The sequence below is a fragment of the Pantherophis guttatus genome, chromosome 2, assembly GCF_059756535.1.
Source record: "Pantherophis guttatus breed Tessera chromosome 2, ASM5975653v1, whole genome shotgun sequence".
NCBI classification, from domain to species: domain Eukaryota; kingdom Metazoa; phylum Chordata; class Lepidosauria; order Squamata; family Colubridae; genus Pantherophis; species Pantherophis guttatus.
The window spans coordinates 234,309,313-234,332,005 of NC_142064.1; the positions used below are offsets into that span (position 1 = coordinate 234,309,313).

Sequence of the window (22,693 nt, forward strand, 5' to 3'; positions counted from 1 at the left end):
TTTTGTTTTGATAATAAATATTGATGTACAGATAAACATTATCTTTAATTACTCTCCAGATGAAGATGTTTTATATAAGGGAGATAATTAATTTTAAAAATTGCTACAATTGGATCTGTTCATTTTATTTTAATATGCTAAATTAAATTCTTAAAAACTGAATAGTAAATTAACATGCATATATTGATAATTACAAGAGAGATTCAAATACAACTAATTTACTTTTATTTTTATATATAATAATATTATGTTTTTTAAAAAAATAATTAAACAGCATTAATGATCAGGGGCTGATTCTTCCAAACCAAAACCTTACATAAGATACAAAGCAACTACATAACATAATTAATTAACAAAATTAATTTTTCAGGATTTCAATACAGGTGAGATATGCTTCGCAGTATAAATACCGCTATACATATATGTACAAAAATTGTGCAACCTGAACTGTTTATTAATTTAGATAATTTCTATTTTTTAAAACTAATATATGACTATATGCTAAAAAAATTAAAATATATTCTGATCCAACAAGAGTGTACATAAAAATAGGCTTCCATTTGTGAATTGTCCCCAGGCTAATGCAGAAAATGAATTATTAATAAAATATGATAACATAAATATTTTTCTACTCCAATCCAAAAGTTTATGATTCATGTCATAATTTTTCACATGCTTCAGCAAAAAGAAAAGATATATGATAGGACATACAAAGGCATATTATACATATTGCTTAAAAAGTGGTTCATTATTGTCCATGCTAGTTTAAAAAAAAAAATAATCCAGAAGGTGTCCTTTGTTAGGGAAAAGGAACCATTATTTATACATCTGTTTGTTTGTGTATGTGTGTGTATGGGGGATGCAAAAGCTCAGTGGCTAAGACGCTGAGCTTGTTGATCAGAAAGGTTGGCAGTTCAGTGGTTCAAATCCCTAGTGCCGCGTAACGGGATGAGCTCCCGTTACTTGTCAGAGCTTCTGCCAACCTAGCAGTTTGAAAGCACGTAAAAAAAGCAAGTAGAAAAATAGGGACCACCTTTGGTGGGAAGGTAACAGCATTTCATGCGCCTTTGGCATTTAGTCATGCCGGCCACATGACCACGGAGACGTCTTCGGACAGCACTGGCTCTTCGGCTTAGAAACAGAGATGAGTACTGCCCCCTAGAGTCAGAAATGACTAGCACGTATATGTGAGGGGAACCTTTACCCCCCCCCACACACACATATATATATTCTTAGTTAGAAAATAGAATGCCTTTACAAACTGATTATTTAATGTGCTTTTATCCCTCTCAAGTGCCATTAAAAATAAATTTGTTCAGCAATTAAAACATAATGATGCAAACTAATATGATGAGACATAGGAGCTTTCTTTTTTTTTGCTGTCATTTCTAAAGTATGTCAAAATACAATTTGGGCAGACTACTAATTTTTTACATAAAATATTTACTTAGGTAGAGGTTAAATTCTGTCAGTTGAAACCAAGTATTCTAATTGGGTGAAACACCAAGGGAGACCTATGTATGTTGGTTTTATAGGGATTTTTCTACTTTTGAATCCAACAAAAATGTTAAATTTTTCAATCAGTTTGCAATATTGGGTAAATAAGGTACAGCAGTTTGTGTGTTGACAGATGATTCCTTATCTCCATTATATTTGTTAGAAGAACTGTTTACACAGGATGAGCAAATTTACTTTAGAGGCCATTCATCTTACCAACATTGCCCTTAGATAATTTTGTGTGTGGAACATATATGACTTATATTGACGACCTATCTATCTTTCTTAAAAGTGTTATCTGGAAACATAAATTTAAGAAAACCCTGATGGGCAATGGATGTCAATATTTATGGACCCACCTATAGGATATCATGCAAAGTGGAACATTGTAACTTGGTGGAATACATGTTAGAATGTATTTTGTATTGCAACAACTACAGAATTAGTCAGCCAGTAGATGTCAGTGTTTAGTTTGTATCTATGGTTAAAATCTATGGTTCCTTTTGACTGAGGAGAGTTTCCTGTGACAGTTTAAAACTATTAAGCAGCAAGGCCCAGGGTGACTGTACATTTTATTTGATCTGTATGGCTATGTAACAATCTTCTGTTATCAATCTGTATGGCTATATAATAATCCTCTGCTGCCATTTCTATATGGTAAAACAGAATTTTCTAATACTTGACCTTTTTTTTTCTTTTTATAACTCTTTAATCCCTTTTATTTGGGCTGGAGTTGGGGCAACTGAATGGAGCCGAGCGTTTACTGTCTGGATGCCCTTCCTGATGCCTATGCAGCAGATATTTTTCTTTGTGACCTGATAGAGACACATCTGCCACTTCCTAGAATTGAACTCTCAACCTTCCGAGTGAGAGGCAAGCATAGATGGTAAAGATCATGATTTAATCAATAAAATTAATGAAATACAAATAGGCATGCTTTGTGTTTATGGAGCTAAAAGAAATGGAAGAAATATAAAAGAAGTGAATTTAATTGTATTAAATTGTATTAAATACTGTATATTTAATTTTGAATGGAATAAAAGGGACACAAATATATATTAGAAACCATGAACTGCTATCATCTAAGTCAGCTATCGGCAACCTGTGGCTCCGGAGCCGCATATGGCTCTTTGGGTCCTCTGCTGTGGCTCCCTGTCGGGTGATCCCACCACTGGCTGGCACCGCCCCTCGCCCTCCCCTCCCAGTCACTCTTCATCTGAGAAGATAAGGGCGATGGTAGCAGATGGAAACTCGCTCCATATTCCAGAGCGGGAGCGAAGCCTCTTCTTGCCTCTTCTTCCTCCTCTTCTTGGAGCTGCATGCACCTTGGTTGCTCGGGAGAGCTGTGACTTTCTCTTCAACCCGAGATACTGGCTCGGCTGAGCTGCAGCTGATGCTGCTCTCGTTACCTGCTTGTTCCTCTTGCACCGTCTTGCACAGCAGACTTAAATTTAGTGTGCTTCACAATGGGGGAGATGATATCCCCTCCTCCTCCTGGAGCCTATTACAACACAGAGCATTGGCCACAGCCACGCCAGGCAGTGTATTGGAGCAGAGAGAAAATCACTTGTCTCCCCTTGTTCTGCAAGACTCCCCCCTCTTGCAGGATTGGCCCTCCACTTTATCGAGGGCCTACCTCGATGACGGGTTTTGGAACCCCGAGAGGTGGCATGCAGTGAAGAGGGGGTTGAGGGGTTTTTTAAAATTATCATTTGCCAATCTTTTAAGGGGTTTTGGGAGGGGGGAGGGCTGTTTGGCAAAGGATAGGGAGGGTGATTTTTTGGGTTAGGGGCCAGGCCCGGCACAGGGTCGTGTTAGGGGAAGTGCGGAGCAGGGATCAGAGGGGGTTGGTGTTGGTAGGGAAGAGGGTGATGTCATCAGGACCATGGGTGGGAGGGGCAGGTATGGTGGGAGCAGGGGGCCATATCATGTTGTGGGGGCATGCACCCTCTGTCTCCAAGCAGCGACATGCTCCGGCTCCCAATGCTCTCCTCGTTCCCTGGGTTGTCCAGAGCCTCAGAGCCTGGGTCTTAGGCTGATGTTGTGCAACGCCAGGTTCGTGGTTAATAAAGCCCCCCTCATTTGTGAGCTGATTCAGGAGGGGGGAGCGGACCTGGCGGGTATTACAGAGACCTGGTTGGGCCTGGAAGGGGGGTCCCCCTCGTAGAAATGTGCCCACTGGGTTTCCGCGCATTTCATCAGCCGAGGTCCCAGAGTAGGGGTGGAGGGGGGTGGCAGTTATTGTAAAGGAAGGTCTTGATCCTAGGGAGGCCACTGTACCTCAGATATCCAGCTCTGAGTGTCTCCTTGTGAAGTGGGGCCATGGGAGGCAGATGGGCCTGCTGGTTGCATACCTGGCTCCTTGCTGCATGACAGTGACCCTGCCCGAGCTCCTCAACGTTATAGCCAGGGTAGCGGTTGATACCCCCAGGCTTTTAGTCATGGGGGATTTCAACCTGCCGTCCATCGGTGAAGCATCTGAGGTGGCTCGGGAGTTTACGGCTTCCATGATGGCCATGGACCTGACCCAGTTAATTCAGGGCCCCACTCACACAGGAGGAAACACGCTGGACCTGGTTTTCATCTCTGGTCAGTGGTTGATTGGCCTAGATACAGGGGATATAGTCATTGAACCCTTGTCATGGTTAGACCATTCTCTCCTTAGACTTGACTTCCTGACCGCTACAACCCACCGCAGGGAGGTGGAACCGACATGCAGCCACGTGTTTATTGGACCCGTGTCCCTCCTGGTTGGTGCTGGCTACCCGGAAGGTTACACGAGGCTGGCTCCAAGGATTATAAACGCTTCCTTGAGTGAGGGTTTCTTGCCTCCCACCTTGAAAGAGGTGGTGGTGAGGCCCCTCCTCAAGAAGCCCTCTCTGGACCCAGCTGTTTTGGCAAACTATCGTCCAGTTTCCAACCTTCGCTTTCTGGCGAAGGTTGTTGAGAGTGTGGTGGCGCGACAGCTCCCGCAGTACCTGGATGAAACTGTCTATCTAGATCCATTCCAGTCCGGCTTCAGGCCTGAGTACAGCATGGAAATGGCATTGGTCGCATTGGTTGATGATCTCTGGAAGGCTCGGGACAGGGGTTGCTCCTCTGTTCTGGTCCTATTAGACCTCTCAGCAGCTTTTGATACCATTGACCATGGTATCATGCTGCACCGGTTGGAAGAGTTAGGGGTGGGGGGCACCGTTTTATGATGGTTCTCCTCCTATCTCTCTGACCGGTCGCAGTCCGTGTTGGCTGGGGGACAGAGGTCGACCTCAAGGCACCTGGTTTGTGGGGTGCCGCAAGGGTCGGTCCTCTCGCCTCTCCTGTTCAACATTTATGTGAAGCCGCTGGGTGAGATCATCCGTAATTTTGGGGTGCAGTGCCATCTGTACGCTGATGATACTCAGCTGTACATCTCCACCCCAGACCACCTCAATGATGCCCTTGAAGTGATGTCCCGGTGCCTGGAGACCGTGCGGGTCTGGATGGGGAGGAACAGGCTCCAACTCAACCCCTCCAAGACTGAGTGGCTGTGGTTGCCAGCATCCCAATATAGCCAACTGGTGCCATCGCTGGCTATTGGGGCCAAGACATTGGCCCCCACAGAGAGGGCGCGTAACTTGGGTGTCCTCCTGGATGCACGGCTGTCTTTAGAAGAGCATATGACGGCCGTGGCCAGGGGGGCTTTCTATCAGGTTCGCCTGATACGTCAGTTGCACCCCTTTCTGGATCGGGACTCCTTATGCACGGTCACTCATGCCCTCGTCACTTCCCGCCTGGACTACTGCAATGCTCTCTACATGGGGCTCCCCTTGAGGAGCATCCAGAGGCTCCAACTGGCGCAGAATGCAGTCGCACGGGTACTTATGGGGGCGACATGGCGCTCCCATGTAACACCTCTCCTGCGTGAGCTGCATTGGCTTCCAGTGGTCTTCCGGGTGCGCTTCAAGGTACTGGTTCTCATCTTCAAAGCGCTCCATGGCTTAGGGCCCGGTTATTTACGAGACCACCTTCTGCCACTGATAACCTCCCACCGGCCATTATGCTCCCACAGAGAGGGTCTCCTCAGGGTGCCGTCGGTCAGGCGATGTCAACTGGTGACCCCCCGGGGAAGAGCCTTCTCTGTGGGGGCACCCGCCCTCTGGAATGAGCTACCCCCAGGGATACGACTGATCCCGGACCTCCGAACCTTTCGCCAGGCTCTGAAAACGTTCCTATTTCGGCAAGCCGGGCTGGCTTAAAATTTTTTATTGGTGAATTTTATGGGTAAGGGGTTTTAAATTGGGGAAAGCCATTAGGGATTTAATTTTGTTTTAAATGTATTTTAATGTTTATATTGTATGTTTTTTAATCTTGGCTGTTCACCGCCCCGAGTCCTTCGGGAGAGGGGGCTGTATAAAAATTTTAAAAATAAATAAATAAATAAAATAAAATAAATTACCCAGGGTTGGGTAATTTAACAATTGGTTCTCCCAAACTGATGCGAACCAGCTGAATCCCACCACTGATTATTTGTAATATGTATAAAGATAATTGCAATTGATACAGGAATTAAAGAAAAGGATAAAGCCTTTAAGAAAACAAGGAAGTGTATTAAAAGAAATGGAGTGTTTTTGTGAAAATAATAACATTTTTTAAAGTGGCTGAAGATTGAAAAATACAATCAATGCACAAATAAATAAAAATAAATTAATAGTATTATTGACAAAAATAAATGAAAGTGAAATCAGAATACTAGGATGTCTATGTGAACATCTGTGAGAACATTGAGAAATGGTTAGACTGCAGATGGAATAACTCAAGAAATATTAACTGCATGATTTGTTTAACAGGAACTGTGAAGGCTATATTGAAAAATGTCACCTGAAAATAAGAAAGAGAAAATGCATTGAAAATTTTGGCTGTAACTATTTCTCTTTCCTTTTCTCAGGATCTTCTGGGGAAGTACTATACACTGTATGTGTAGAGTCAAACTATTCTTCAAAGCACCTGAGGGTAGAACAAGAAGCAATGGGTGGAAACTAATCAAGGAGAGAAGCAACTTAGAACAAAGGAGAAATTTCCTGACAGTTAGAACAATTAATCAGTGGAACAACTTGCCTCCAGAAGCTGTGAATCCTCCAACTCTGGAAATTTTTAAGAAATTGGATAACCATTTGTCTGAAGTGGTGTAGGGTTTCCTGCCTGGGAAGGGGGTTGGACTAGAAGACCTCCAAGATCCCTTCCAACTCTGTTATTCTATTCTAAACCAGCATTTTCCCCATTGCCTCAAGGAAGAAAAGACCATACTAGCTATTACTGCAAAACTGTTTTTAAACGATAAGAAAACATAAAAAATAAAAACTGCCCTTTTAGCAAACAATTCTAGCATTAGGTTTCCACTGTTCCATCTTTTCTTTTATTTGTGGAACTGTAGGGTTATTTTTGTTTGTTTGATTCACTCTTGCAACCTCCTTTTATTTTATATATTTGATTATTTTCTTACCTTCCATTTTCTCTTTCGTTATCGTTTCAAGTTACCTGAGTTATTTGCTTTGCCTATCAACTTTGCACATTGTCTCTCGCCTCCCTTATTTCAAACAGATTCTTCCTGAACACATCTGCTTTGTCACCTCATTTAGCTTTCCTATCTTTTTTCAAGCGTGCTTCTTGTATCTTTCTCAAATCATGCTTGACACAAATAATCTTGTTTTCAAAATGTTATATACTACATAAAAGTCCTTCTCTGTGTCTCAATTATGCTGCTAATTTTCCATAAAGGGAACACTTCCCAATGAATTTCATATTGTGCATTTTAGGTGGTGGGTAATTTTCTTACTTCTTTTTGACATCTCTTTCACAATTTATTTTAAAGCTTTTTCATTGTTGAAAAAGTCCAACAATGTTATAAAAATCAAATAAAATTCAATGTGCTGAATTTAATTGTCCCAACACATTGAAAAATAACTTAGTAGCAAGGAAGACCCTTTTCAAGCTTTGACTGATAAAGTGTATTCCTAACAAAACAGAAAATCTGGCTTAGTGACTCATGCACTGGTGTACTCAATCCTGGACAATTACAATGTGCTCTTTACAGGCAGTTCTTGAAGAAATTCTGGAAATTATACTGATCCACAATCTAACAAGAATGGCAGAGGTGGTATTCAGCCGGTTCGGATCAGTTCGGGCGAACCAGTAGCGGCGACTGCGAGTGTGCAGGCATGGGGCGAACCAGTGGTAAGAATATGTGAAACCCACCTCTGAAGACTGCTGATGGGACTTCCTTACAGTTGTTCATTGCTACTCATGTTGCAACCATTTCAGTGATTTAGCTGGTTGTGTCTAACACCAGTCCAAAGTGCTCACCATCCTCTACCTTTCTTTGTGGGAGTCTTTTCCATTATTAGTTTTTATTTTTTTTTATTTTGCTACCACTAAACTCTTTTCCTTTTGTGCTTTAATTGTTTTTTCTGTAAGATAATATAACTTGGTGGAATTGGGTGAAGACTCTGGATTAGGATAGAATCAAAGGAATGAATTGATTTTTATTTTAGATAACTGAAAATTTGTTTTTTTAATTTGTTTTTTTTTACTTTTGCAAAGTTACTCCAGTATTAGACGTCAAGTGCAGGGAACAAAGAAGGACAAGATGAGCTGCTAGAAGTTTCTTTATTGTGCCTGCCTATAGAGAGGAATCTTGCCAGTTTAAAGTACATTCTGCATAGCTATCAGATAAATCTTATAAAGGTTTAGGGAGGATCCATTCAGGGCCTCTTTCAGCATATCAAGCAGTGGTGGGATCCTGCCAGTTTAACAAAGGGTTCAGTGATTGCGTGTTTCACACATTACTCCTGGGGACTAACACAGCTGAGGTGCAGCAATTTGCTCTTCTGCGCAAATCAGCTGAGAGGATAACGGTAAGTAAAGTGCCCAGGGGTAGGCAGGCAGGCCCAGCTGATCATTGGAGTGAACTGGTTCAGTCCCAGCTGATCGTTGGGGTTACCAATATGCCTGAACCAGTCCGAACCGGCTGAATCCCACTCCTGGACTCAAGGCTGATTTGTCTTTTAGCTTCTTGAGAATAAGCCTCATCCCTCCTGCCAACCAGCACCTGATACCATCATACTAGCTGACACTAAAGTTATTTTGTGTCTCTGGGATAAGAGAATGTACTGTATTCCCTTTATTTCTGACCTTCTACCTCCACCTTTCAAATCCCGTTCCTCTCTGGATTGCCATCTTCTGATTTGCCCTTCCATCCTTCAACTCCAGTGTCCTGATTCAAAACTGGATGACATGGCTAAGGATTTAAAAATGGCTTTTTACAGCTTCCAGCTTTATTGTTTACCCAACATTATGTGGAGTCATATACAATAAACTTCATAAAGTATACAATACAATACTTTTTTCTTGACAGAGCAAATTAAGGGGAAATTTTTATTTCCTCTGATTATACTCAGTCATAAAGAAAAATTCTTTGCAGATCTGTGAAACAGGTGATGGTATTGGACATAACCTGCAATCACATGAATGGTTCTTGAATTCTTGTCACCATACTTAAGGCTGAAGTTGGACAAAAAATCATACCATAGTCCAAGTATCAATTTGCAAGGGAGACATGCTACTGGATCATGGCATAGATCAGTGATGGCGAACCTTTTATCCATCAAGTGCCCAAACTGTGCATGCCCAAACTGAAAGGTGCACACATGTGCACACATGCGCATATGCACAGCAGAAACCCGAAGACCAGCTGGCCAGCGGGAGGCAAGGCATCCCAACACTGGTAATGCAGCAAGAAGTAAGATCTTTTTCTTTTCTTTTGTTCTGTTTTGTCGTTTGCAAGGAAACAAAAGCTCACAAAAGAAACGCCACGGAGATCTGACCTGGGGCGACGGTGCACATGCCAGCAGAGAGGGCTCTGTGTGCCACCTCTGGCATGCATGCCATAAGGTTCGCCATCACTAGCATAGACCATGCAATCTGATATCCATAAAATCTTATCCAGAAATTCCATTTTGCTAATTCAGACAAAGGAGATCCTAAAGCCATCTCTTTTGGGGAACAAACTTAGATCACAATTAAGGCATTTGTGATCTAGGAAACTGATGGGATTGCAGTTCTGTACCAGTCTTCCTGCTAAACTGTAGCATCCTTGCCTGAGCAAATTTATTTGGTCGTACATTTGCTAATGTCCATCAGTACAATCACAGAACTACCCATGGCATCATGGATGTGGCACACCAAGGTGGTGGTGGGGATGACACATATTGGATATAAGTTTTTGTCTTGGGCTAATGACAACATGATATAAAACTGTGGAATTTTTCAGTCTGTTGCTTGTCATGGATTTCTTTCTGATTGTTTTGGAGTTCTCTTTACCTGCTCCCCACCACAAGTAGGCAGGACCTATTAAGCTGGATTTTAAAGGGTGCTTGGTAACAATTTCTGAATATCTGATGCCCAGGTTAGTTCAAGCCTTAGCCTTTGTTTGGAATGAGAGGGTAGCTGTTGCCTTTGACAATATCGCAACAGAGAGCTGTGGCCTCTCTCTGTTAGTTGATCTCAGGGATACCCTTATTTTTGAGAAAAATTTTGGAAGATGAAACAGAAGAAGAGAACTTAGAGAATGCTGAAAAAAATTGTTTAACATGTATTGTCACAATTAATCCTTTTTTAAGGATTACCCTGTGATGGAAAGTGCAGTGAAACAATCATTATTACGATTTCTGTTAATTGCTTGACCGGCCCTATTTAAGTACTTGCTGGGGATGATTATTAAGTTCTTGAATTTTTTTCATGGCATCTGTCAGATAAAATATCTCAGATTTTCTGAGAGTTGAACTGTAGTCATGCAGGTCCCTTTTAGGTGGGCAGGGATCTTCTGATGTGGTTGTCTGGGTAGAGTTTGTTCCTGTTGGTCTTGAGGAATTGAGCTTGGTCCTTGGAGTTCTAAATGTATCCAACTAGACTTGAGGTTATGACTCTTATAATGTCATAACCAACTCCAACTCAGAGGAGTTTGAAATAGAGAACCCTACTCCAGGACAGTTGGTTGGACTTCAGCCTAGCAAAACATCATGCATTCATACACTTGAGGCTGATCCACCCTGCAGTCACCAAGAGTAGCTGCATCCACTATCAGAAGTTGGAACTAGAAAGACTACCCAGCTCCAGAACATGCCTTGTACAATGGAGAGCAGAACAGCAGAATTCAGTGCATCATTTTGTATCCTACACGCCAATAATTTCAGGGTTGAAATTATTAGCTTTGATTGACTCCAACAGCATAAGCTCCACTTAGGGGCAAATGCTATTCTGGCTTCCTTTGTTGGAAAAAAATAATTGTACTTATGAGTCTTGGATCACCCAGGGCATTTCATTCCAATGGAGATTTGACACCTTCCCTTGTAACCATTACACAAATTGTCTGTTTTCTATTCAGTAATGCATTGATGTTATCAGTGCCCATATCTTCATTCCAGCAATAGCATGAACATTACAGTAACAATAGCTGAAACAGTTCTTGTACTAACTATTGTTGTAGTTGTACTAACAAGCTCTAACATAAGGCAATAAGCCAGTTCCTTTTTATAATTACAAGATGACAGTCAAGTCCTTTTAGAAGGCTAATAGTGAGATGAGTTTATTTTTTAATTGGGTAGAAAATTTAAAAAAATGAACCCATTTGTTTCATTCATGCTAATTATAAAGACAAATGATTATTCAGACTAATAAATCATGAATGGAAATTTGTTCCCTTTTCTGTTCAGCCTTTGTTTTTCAGTCATTTGCGTTGGAATGAAAAATAGAAACACCCTACACAGGTCAGAAGAATGGAAGTAGATAGAAACAGTGAAACTCAAATGTGGCAAATCATATGTCTTAAAAAGTGAGTAATAGACTGCTTGCAAATGGCATGACATTTGGATGGATGACCCCAAAGTTACAAATGGAAAAACAATGGCTCGTTCTCTCATTAAAAACAAAATAAAGCAAAACAAGATAAAAGGAAAGAAACCTTATTGGATGGAGACCTTTTAAATAGCCCATGAAATCGAAATACTTTATTCAGTATGTCTGAAATTGAGCAAAACTGCTATCCTGGCAGAATTATGGAAAGTTTTTTTTTTTTTTTAAAGGATTACACCATTTGTCTGGAAAGGCTGAAATTTAAGTATGCCAGTTGCAGAAGATTGGCTGGGCTTCCCACCAAAATCAATGGAAGAATGAGTGTGACAGTCTTGTAGTTCGAATAGATATTTCTTCAATTCTGCCATCTCTACAAAGCAGCCCTTCTGAGAGTATTTCTGCTTCTTTAAAAGAAGTTATATTGGCAGTATAAATAATAGATTATGGGCAATGTTGTGAGGAAAAAACTATTCCTAAATAGAATCCTTATGTTGATAAAATATCAGAAATTCAGATTACTTTAAAGTAAGATTTCTAAATAATCTACACTTATGAGATGCAGAAAAAATGTCCTTCAATGTATTTTCTGTTTTTGTTAGTTTGATTGCCTTTCATCGCCACTGAACATTAACAGATTAACAGAATTGGAAGGGACCTTATAGGTCATCTAGTCCAACCCCCTCTTCAAGCAGGAGGCCCTACACCATTTCTGACAAATGGAAGTCCAATCTTTCCTTGAAAGTCTCAAGTGATGAAGCTCCCACAACTTCTGAAGGCAACTTCTGTTCCATTGGTTGATTGTTCTCAATGTCAGAAAGTTCCTCCTCATTTCTACGTTGAATCTCTCCTTGATCAGTTTCCATCCATTGTTCCTTGTCTGGCCTTCAGGTGCTTTGGAAAACAGCTTGATCCCCTCCTCTCTGTGGCAGCCCCTCAAGTATTGGAAGACAGCTATCATGTCTCCCCTGGTCCTCCTCTTCACTAGACTAGCCATGCCCAGTTCCTGTAATCATTCTTCATATGTTTTAGTCTCCAGTCCCCTAATCATCCTGGTTGTTCTCCTCTGCACTTTTTCTAGAGTCTCAACATCTTTTTTATAGTGGGGTGACCTAAACTGGATCCAGTACTCTAGGTGTGGTCTTACTAGGGCTTTATAGAATGGTATTAGTACCTCACTTGATCTTGAGTGTATCCCTCTGTTAATGCAATTTAGGATTGCATTGGCTTTTTAAACTGCCGCTGCACACTGCTGGCTCATATTTAACTGATTGTCCATTAAGACTCCAAGATCCCTCTCAAAGTCACTGCCATTAAGCCTGATTTTCTCCAGTTTATATGTGTGCATTTGGTTTTTCTTGCCTAAGTGTAAAACTTTACTTTTCTCTACATTGAATTTCATTCTGCTAGAAAGGCCCTGGTGTTCAAGCCTGTCAAGATCCATCTGGATCTTGAGCCTATCTTCTAGGGTGTTAGCTAATAAAATCAACTGTGAATTGGTTTTGCCTTTTTTTCCTGCTCTTTCTTAAAGAATCCACTTAGCCTACACCAGGGGTATCAAACTCAAGGCTCGTGGGCCAGATCTGGCCTGTGATGTGGTCAGATCCAGCCCGTGGGGCCATCCTGGTCTACCCAATGCAAAGAGGAAAGTTCAGGCCAGCCTGGCTTCGGCCCCATCTACCCAATGAGAAGAGGAAACATGCCAGCAGTTTGGGAGTGGCATCAAGATGGCACGTCCATGCAGTTGGCCACACCTATGGAGTTGGCCACACCCACTCAGTTGGTCATCCCCCCAACCCCCCACCCCAAGGTCAACCACAGCCCTGATGCAGCCTCAATGAAATTGAGTTTGACATCCCTGGCCTACACTATGAGGTGTTCTAGTCTTAAAGAAAAAGAGTTCCCCACAGATGACATGTAGTGTCTGGTTTCCAGTAGTTTCTATAGGAACAAGACTAAAAAGACCTCAGAATTAAATAATCCTACCTGTTAAGAGCTGCGGTGACACAGTGGTTAGAATGCAGTACTGCAGGCTACTTCTGCTGATCACTGGCTTCCAGCAGTTTGGCAGTTCAAATCTCACCAGGCTTAAGGTTGACTCAGTCTTCCCTCCTTCCAAGGTTGGTAAAATGAGGACCCAGATTGTTGGGGGCAATATGCTGACACTCTAAACCTCTTAGAGAGGGCTATAAAGCCCTGTGAAGTGGTATCTAAATCTAAGTGCTATTGTTATTGCTATTAGAAATATTCTATTAAAGATCTTATGACTCGTGGTGGCAAAGTGGTGAAATGCAGTATTGCAAGCTAACTCTGCATTCCACTGCCAGGAGTTTAATACTGGTCATCTCAAAGTTGACTCAGTCTTCCATCTTCCAAGATTGGTAAAATGAGGACCCAGATTGTTGGAAGCAATATGCTGATTCTGTAAACCTCTTAGAGTGTGCTGTGAAGCACTACGAAGTGATATATAAATGAGATAGTCATTACTAGAGGCCTAAATTACAATTAAGATGCGCCACAGGTGGCCCTAAAACCTATTTCTTTCTCTCCATATCATCATGAATTTTTTAAAGAGGCCTAGATGCCAGGTCTTTTCTGCTGTGCCTCTAAGCTTTGGAACACACATCCTTGGAGTCAGGGGTGAAATCTACTTACTTTTCCTACCAGTTTGAAAGTGCAAGCGCCACGCTCGTTCGCTCACTCTGTACATGCGCAGAGACCGTCTGTGCATGCGCAAACCTTCTGCGCATGCGCAGAGTGTAAAAAACAGGTTACTTCCTGGTTAAAAACAGGAAGTAATGACGACTGGGCGGGTGGGCAGAGCCTCGTGCTACGGTCACTACTGGTTCTCCGAACCACCCTCTGCCATCGCTACCGGTTTGGCTAAACCAGTCTGATCCGGTAGCATTTCACCCCTGCTTGGAGTCCATATAAAACATTTAAAACAGCTAGTTTGTTTTACTTTTACATCTAGGTAAGCATTTATGAGTACACATTTAGGGGAGGTGGTTAATTACTTTATTATACTGCAGCTTCTCTGTACCCTTTATTACATGCTGATAGAAGTCTTAGAGTTTGACTAGAATACAGAGTTTGAAAATAAACAAACTAACATTAAAGGTTCTTTACTGCTGAATGTTGACATCAGCTATTCACTACAATAAGAATAAGGACAGGAAAATTCTGTTCATGCAGCTCAATAAGATAACAATATTATCATGCTGACAGAAAAGTGAATGTGCTTCCTACTTTTATCATGGCTGAATTGCTTTGAGTAGAACTGGGCGGTAACCACTTTGAAATGGAGACTCAGAAAGCAACTGACTTTTACAAACAGCATTTCTTCGTATTTCATGATAACCTACTAGGGAATACTTAACCAAGGCCAGAAAGAAAAAGAAAAAAAAGAGAAGTGTTCATGATTTAGGAGCTTTGTGGATTGTTTATAAAATTTTAGGAGTAGATATTCACCAATGTGGATAATTGGTGAGTATATACCGTATGTGTGTGGATATATATGATTTTTTCCCAAAGCAAAGTTGGTGACTTATTCTTGATTTAAGAGATGTTGAATTGGGCTTGGGAATATACTCAAAGTCCCTATTTGCCAACTAGTAGCAAAATAGCTTCATTTTATTGACTCCGAAAATTGTGAATGTTTTAATTCAGTTTCATATAAATTATACTTTTAAAATCCAGTTTGGAAATTACTGAAGAGTTACTAAATAAAGATAGCTTTTCTCATTGTTGATACATACATTCAAGGTTCTTTTTAAAAATTTTCAATCCATATACCTGCACAAAAGTGCTTAGTTTTCCAGCTATGCATATATGGACACAATTATGTATATTATCACAATTCAGATGAATGGGTTCAGTTAATTATCGAAGAGTATGGGTTACATAATAGAATTTTGTCAGTAATAAAGAACCAAAGAATAGAATATAATTATTTCAGTTCCGAGATAGAGGATAAATCATCTATCACTATCTTCAAATATATATATAATCTGTTCAACCTATTGTATTTTCTGACCTAGACCAAACATAAAGAACAGAAGACTGCCATGGTCAATAAAGTCAAAAAGCCACTTACTCTTCTGTCATTTGCACTCTAGTTATTGACTCTATTATTTAATTGATATTAATTCTTCAGTATATCAAGAAGGAAATATAATTCTTCAATTTGCCTCAAGATGCTTCCATGTTATCCGTCTGTTCCAGAAAGGAGGTAGGGCTTCAATAGAATCACCAAAACTAGAAGAAAATCTTGTAAATTATACAGGAAACATTGGGTAGCTACCAATATTGGAGAGCTGGACCATCTAGTCCTGCAAATTACCTGAAGATCTGATTGGTTCAGTGGTGATCTAACTTTGATTTAAAAAGCATTGCTGGATCTCCCATGGCAAGCAGATTTCCTAAATGATGATTCTGTATCCTACAGTATCCTGCAGAGTAGTTCTGGCAGGTGGCTTAGCATGTGCTTGGTGGTTTATATATTGTTCATGGTTGTCATAGCAACCATAAAGACTTTAGATAAGGACATTTCAGTATAAATGCTGAAATCCTCCCCACCAAAGCAACCTTGGGATTCTCAGCACCAGTTTTAAAAATACTGTCAACTCAGGAAAAGGAAACTATAGTGTTGTCAGGTGGACACTTTGCCACCCAAGTCCTCAAAAACCTAGCACGCATTAATTGGTACATATGCTCTAATTTTAATTTTAAGAATAAACATTTTGGGGTGTTGTATTAAGTTTATTTTATTTTATGTAAGTTGGAGATGCATTGCAAAATGTCGCCACATTCTGCTCCATAGATGAGTTTGAGAATTATAATTAGGTTAATTAATGTTAAAATATACTGTAAAAGTAGACTAAACAAAGTGTTTAACCATCTGTAGTACTGCACTTGATAGCCACTTGGGAGAGGCACATCTCCTACCCCTCTAAAGATCTGATTATAGAAAATTCGCATATTCTTCCTGGATGAGGTCACTACCATTAATGCTTTCTCCTGAAGCAAGTTGACATTTATTAATACACATTCAGAGCAAAAGATTCTGCAGACTAATTGCCAATGTTATCAAGACTGGAGGGCAGGCTGGAAGGAGAGATAGAATTCATAGGTTGAATTCACCTTTCATTTTTCCTTTCTCTTGGTTCCTCATCTTACCACATTTCCAGAATTTCCATCTATTACTCGGTCCAGATAATATTTTTATCAACATATATACATATGTTTCTATCTTCTTATGTTCCATTTCATTTTATGCTTTTCCTTATATGAACATTCTTATTTGTTTTGGGATGCAGTTTTCCCACCCGACATATTTTCTGTGTATCTTTTCATTTTAAAGGCTAGAAAAAACAAGACAGACACATTGGAAATCTCCAGCAATTATATTACATTCATACTGCACCATATTCCACCTTGACAAATTCTGCTATTTCTCTTTCAAAGAAATGAACAGCTTCTCTACTGTTTCTGCTACTGCTGGAGTTCTTCAAAGTTGGTCTTTCGTGATCTTTCGGTGCTCACAGCGGTTTACAAGCTAACAGCTTTGCTCATTCAGCAAAAAGCTACTTGCTTTCTGTGATAAGATGATCTGCCAAAGAAATAACTATGCTCCCAAAATAGTAGCAGTTCCTTTTTTTAATGTATAGTCTGACTTTTCTTTTAAAAAACAAACACAGTGACTTACACACACACACACACACACAAAACAAAACACACAAACAAGCCCATAAAAGCAACCATCAGAAAAAAAAGAAAACAACTTTCCAGATCATACTGACATCACAGCTCTCATATGCAATGCAAATTGAACTCAATCCAACAAAACCAAAATGGAAAAAAGAAATACCAATGAATAAATTTATTTAATAAATAAATAAATTGGTATTTAAGGAAGCAAAGCCCAGACCTAGTCTAAAAAAATTAAGAAGTGTGGGATCATTGGTGGTTTTTGAGCTTGGTGATTTTCTTGCAGACATTTTATGACCAAATTATGACCAAATTAGATAACATCATTGGTGCTCAAAGGGAGTGAGGATAGCTTAGTGCATGGGTGTCAAACTTGCCATATCACATTGCCATCTTGTGATGTTTCATGACGTTTTTTCAATTCACAGAGCTGGGATGAGTGTGGCCTGTGCGTGACACCCCTGGCTTAGCAGTTTTATTGAATAAGTCACATAACTACACTCCCAAAACAAGAATCCCTACATCATGCCTTTTACATTTTTGTTAGTCTATATAAGCCCATAGGGGCGTGATGGCTCAGTGGTTAAAGCCACGGAGCTTGTCAACTGGAAAGCTAACAGCCCAGATTCAAGATCCAAACACCGCACAATGGGGTAAGCTCCCGTTACTTGCTCCAGCTCCTGCCAACCTAGCAGTTTGAAAGCATGCAAATACAAGTAAATAAATAGGTAACTCCCTGATGGGAAGGTAACATTCTGTGCACCTGGCCACATGACCATGGACAACATTGGCTCCTTCAGCTAAGAAACAGAGATGAGCACCATCTCCTAGATTCAGACATAATTGGACAGAGGAAATCTTTACCTTTAGAAATCTACAGTTGATCTTGGTTATGACACATGGAAAACTTCATAGATAGATAATATTTTATAATTCCTGGGATGCGGAGAATTGCATTTTCCTGGGAATGCTCTACCTTTTTTTAAACTTCACATTGCTTGAACAAAGATTTTAAGGGGATTATGTATTTAATTATACAATTGTATTGCTTCCTATTAAAAATAATAAAGACATATTTTTTTAAAAAAATAGTTCTTGATCATTTGGCTTTCTGTTTTAATAAAGGAGATAATATAAGGAGAACTGATTCTTTGAATCTGTTATGAAACTGAATAAAAATGTGAAATTATTTCCGAACTGCTAGGAGAAGGCTTTTTTTCTCGAGATAATAAGCTTTTTATAGACAGAGGTGAAATTATTTGACATTTAAAAAGAGGAGAAAATTATAAAAAATCATCAGAGGAAAAAAAGGATATTTCTTCTTAGACAAAGCAACACATCACAGGGTTGTGATACCACAATTATTTAAAGGTTTTGCAATACTTTAAAATTAGAGGCTATGAAAATGAAGACAATGTTCATGAAGCAAATCTTTCTGTGTGTACAGAACAAGTTGGAATAAAACAGCTATCCAAGAATGGATTTAAAAAGAAAAATCGCTGCAGTGCTCACTTAACTTTTAGAAGTACCAATAAAGGAGAATATTTGTAGCTCAGGGTTGAAATGAGGACTAGCAATAGCAATAGCAGTTAGACATATATACTGCTTCCCAGTGCTTTACAGCCCTCTCTAAGCGGTTTACAGAGTCAGTATATTGCCCCCAACAATCTGGCTCCTCATTTTACCCACCTCAGAAGGATGGAAGGCTGAGTCAACCTTGAGCCTGGTGAGATTCAATCTGCCAAACTGCTGGCAGCTGGTGATCAGCAGAAGTAGCCTGCAGTACTGCACTCTAACCATTGCGCCACCATGGATCAGGGATCCTTGGTGCTTTGAGCTTGCTTCTTGCAGACATTTCATTACCCTAACTAGGTGCTAGTAAGGAGTGCTGTTTGCTGTCAGTTTATATTCTGGTGGTCTTGCCTGTCTATGTGGGTGGGGGCAGTCTTAGAGATTCTTTGGTTCGGCTGTTTACTGGTGGCTCTTTGGCAGTTTCCTGGTAGGGGTATTGTTTTAGAAGTATCTTTGATAGTTTTCTGATAGAAAAATCAATTCCAGGCAAAATTAAAGGAATGATTGCCCAAACTCTTTCTTTTGAACTGAATGGTTAACATTTTTTTTCCAGATATGATACCAACATGCCTCAGCAATATGAATTTAATTGGATTGGGCATCCATAAGTTTTAAAAGGTTGGCAGTGGTATATACCTATCTAACAGCACCACAGGTAAGTGCTGAAATGACACCTTCAATTTGGGGGGTGGGGGAGAAAGGGAGAGATGTGTAGAATGAGAAATTTGAGAACAAATATCTATCAGTTTGTAAGCTCCTTGCAGAATGAAAGCAACAAGAATGTAAGAGCCAGAAGGAGACAGTTTCATAAATCCCTAGTATGATTTAAAAAAAAAAAAATGTGAGTATTTATTTTAATGGCAAAAAGTGAATCAATAAGAGAAATAGTGAATGCATCTTAATGAAGGGAGGTCTATACCATTAAACCTACAATTAGATGGAATGCAAACAATTAGATGGAATGGAAACACTGTATTCAGGGGAGGCACAGAGATCCAGCAGGATCTCTGCTGAAGAAGGCAAAGAATGACTTCTGGTGATCCAGACTCTCATCCTGCTCTGCAGCTTTCCAAGAGCAGAAATTTAAAACAAGGCTCTCAGAGGCTTTGAAAGCAAATCAGTCTATTTCAATACTGTCAGAAAAAAACTTCTCATTTCTAATAGCAATAAACACTTAGACTTATATACTGCTTCACAGTGCTTTACAGTCCTCTCTAAGCGGTTTACAGAATCAGCATATCGCCCCCAACAATCTGAGTCCTCATTTTACCAACCTCGGAAGGATGGAAGGCTGAGTCAACCTTGAGTCTGGTGAGATTTGAACTGCAAAATTTCAGGCAGCCGGCAGTCAGCAGAAGTGAGCCTGCAGTACTGCACTCTAACCACTGTGCCACAGTGGCTCAATGATCCTTCCATGGTGGTGGTGGGCAAATAATCCATGATGGAAGCAGACAAAGGTTGCACTTATCTTTCTAAAAATTTAGGGCTAGCCAAATAATTTCTTTAATTTTAAAACAGTCCAGCATATCTACAGTGTGGGTTGTTGCACTGTGTCAATTTCTTTCCCAGTATATTTCTGAGTAGCCAAATGACCACATACATTTGTCCATACTACCAGGAGCAAATATTGTTCTCCTGATGGATTTATGTTTGTAAAAATTGCATTATGGTGTTCTTGCTGTAGTTTCTTAGCCACTTTCAAGTTTCAACGTTGCACTTATTTTATTCCATGATCTATTTAACAGGGCCCCATATAACAAAAATGAGGAGTTTTTGCCCAAATCCATGTGCTGTGAATCAGTGTCCTATCTTAATAGAGAATCCTTAAAGATCTATTTGTGATTTTCTTGAGTTTATGAAACAAGAGACATGTCATATTTCTTCCATTTGATTTCTAGTATTGTTTGGAAAAGGAATATAGAAGGCAAAAGAGTTTTTCTTCTGAAATTCAGCATGATTTTTTTTTTCTATCGATAAGAGAAGCATATGAGTTTGCAGTCATTTTTAATTTCTGAATGATTTGTCTCCCCCCCTTTGTGCAGAATTAATATATAAGGCACATTTTCATTTTAACAATAACAGAAAGAAACTGCTAGAATGAATATTAATAATAAATATTCAGTGTGGAAATAATGATCTCAGATTTATTTCCATCATACTTCTTGCCTCTGGTTACATGTTCACATGAGATTATCTCATTTCAATAGTACTCCTTTTTTCTGTGAAAAAATGGAAAGAAAAAAGATGGAGTTGATTCTGCTGCCATGTAATATCATTATCCATCTATACATTATTTATTTCCTTTGGCAGAAGCAAAATGACTTGTTATGACATAAAATATAATTGCGGAGAAAAGGAGAACAGTGAAGCATTAGTGTAATGAAATGCATTTATCAAAGAGAAAGAAAACACACATCTAGTTGTGTTAATTAAATTAAAATATTCCTTGAAGACATACTGCATCTTGTTTTTTCTTCATTATTCCATTACTGGGATAATGCTGTTCTTCTTCAGGAATCCAAACATTGTTCTTCTCTTCTCTATTGATTATTGAACTAATAAGAGATTTCAGATCAGAAAGGAGCAATCCATTCTGTTGCTTGGAAAATGAAAGATCTACACTACCATCTACTTCCATTTTAGGGTTGTAATAATAGATATAGATTAGATAGATATAGATGATAGATAGATGAATAGATGATAGATAGATAGATACAGAGATGGTATTCAGAAGGTTCTGACCAGTTCTGGAGAACTGGTAGCAGAAATTTTGAGTAGTTTGGAGAACCAGTCAATACCACCTCTGACTGGCCCCATCCTCATCTATTCTCTGCCTCCCGAGTCCCAGCTGATCATGAGGAAATGGGGATTTTGCAGTAACCTTCCCCTGGAGTGGACAGGGAATGGAGATTTTACAGAATCCTTCCCCTGCCCACCAAGCCATGTAACACCCACCATGCCACGCCCATAGAACCGGTAGTAAATTTTTTTGAATCCCACCACTGGATGGATAGTTGGTTAAAGAGAGAGAGAGAGAGAGAGAGAGAGACAGAGAGACAGAGAGACAGAGAGAGACAGAGACAGAGAGACAGATAGTTACCTGGGAATTAATTCTATTGAGCATTATGACATTTACTTTTAAGTCAAAGAAATGTAACTTTATTTCTACTTAGATTCTCCTTGCTTTAACTTTATTTTATTATTTTTTTAAAGAATCTACATACACTGTCCATAAAATGCACAGGTTTTTAATGTATTTTTTCAACATGTACATTTTGAAAGTATTTTTGATGTATATAGTTTGCAAGTGTATATGTTTTTGTATGCTACTTGTTATAAATATATACACAAACAAAGGTGATTTTCAAAAGGCAGCTGGACTTTCTTGTCTTTGTCCTTGAAAATGTTTCACTTCTCACCCAAGAAGCTTCTTCAGTTCTGGCTGAATGTGAGGAATGGAAGAATTTATATTCCTTAGCAATCATGTAATTGTTAGCACTCTGAAGGTCAGTTGTTAGCTCTCTTGGGACCATTGGGGGTTTATATGTATCCTTTATCTGCACTCTGATTCAGATGACCCTAAGGCTACAGATAACCCGCTCCCCAACTGGTCTCAATGCCTCTCAGGGAGCTAATGACTGACTTTCAGAGTGCAAAACAATTGCTACCAACCTGCCTTCCATTGAGGACCTGTATACTGCACAAGTCAAAAAGAGGGCTATGAAAATATTTACAGACCCCTCACATCCTGGACATAAACTGTTTCAACTCCTACCCTCAAAATGATGCTATAGAGCACTGCACCCCAGAACAACTAGACACAAGAACAGTTTTTTCCCGAACGCCATCACTCTGCTAAACAAATAATTCCCTCAACACTGTCAAACTATTTTCTAAATCTGCACTACTATTAATCTATTAATTTACTTTGGCTTTAGTAAAGTATTTGATAAAGTAGGCCATAACCTACTACTAGATAAAGTAGAAAAATGTGGGTTAGACAGCATCACCACCAGATGGATTCGTAACTGGC

The 22,693-nt window shown here is 39.8% G+C and overlaps 1 protein-coding gene across 11 annotated transcripts in view; it reads right to left on the bottom strand.

The window, feature by feature from the left end:
* CNTN6 (contactin 6) overlaps window positions 1-22,693 on the bottom strand; it is a 229,013-nt gene that overhangs the window by 160,928 nt on the left and 45,392 nt on the right. The gene's annotated exons all lie outside the window — the stretch shown is intronic.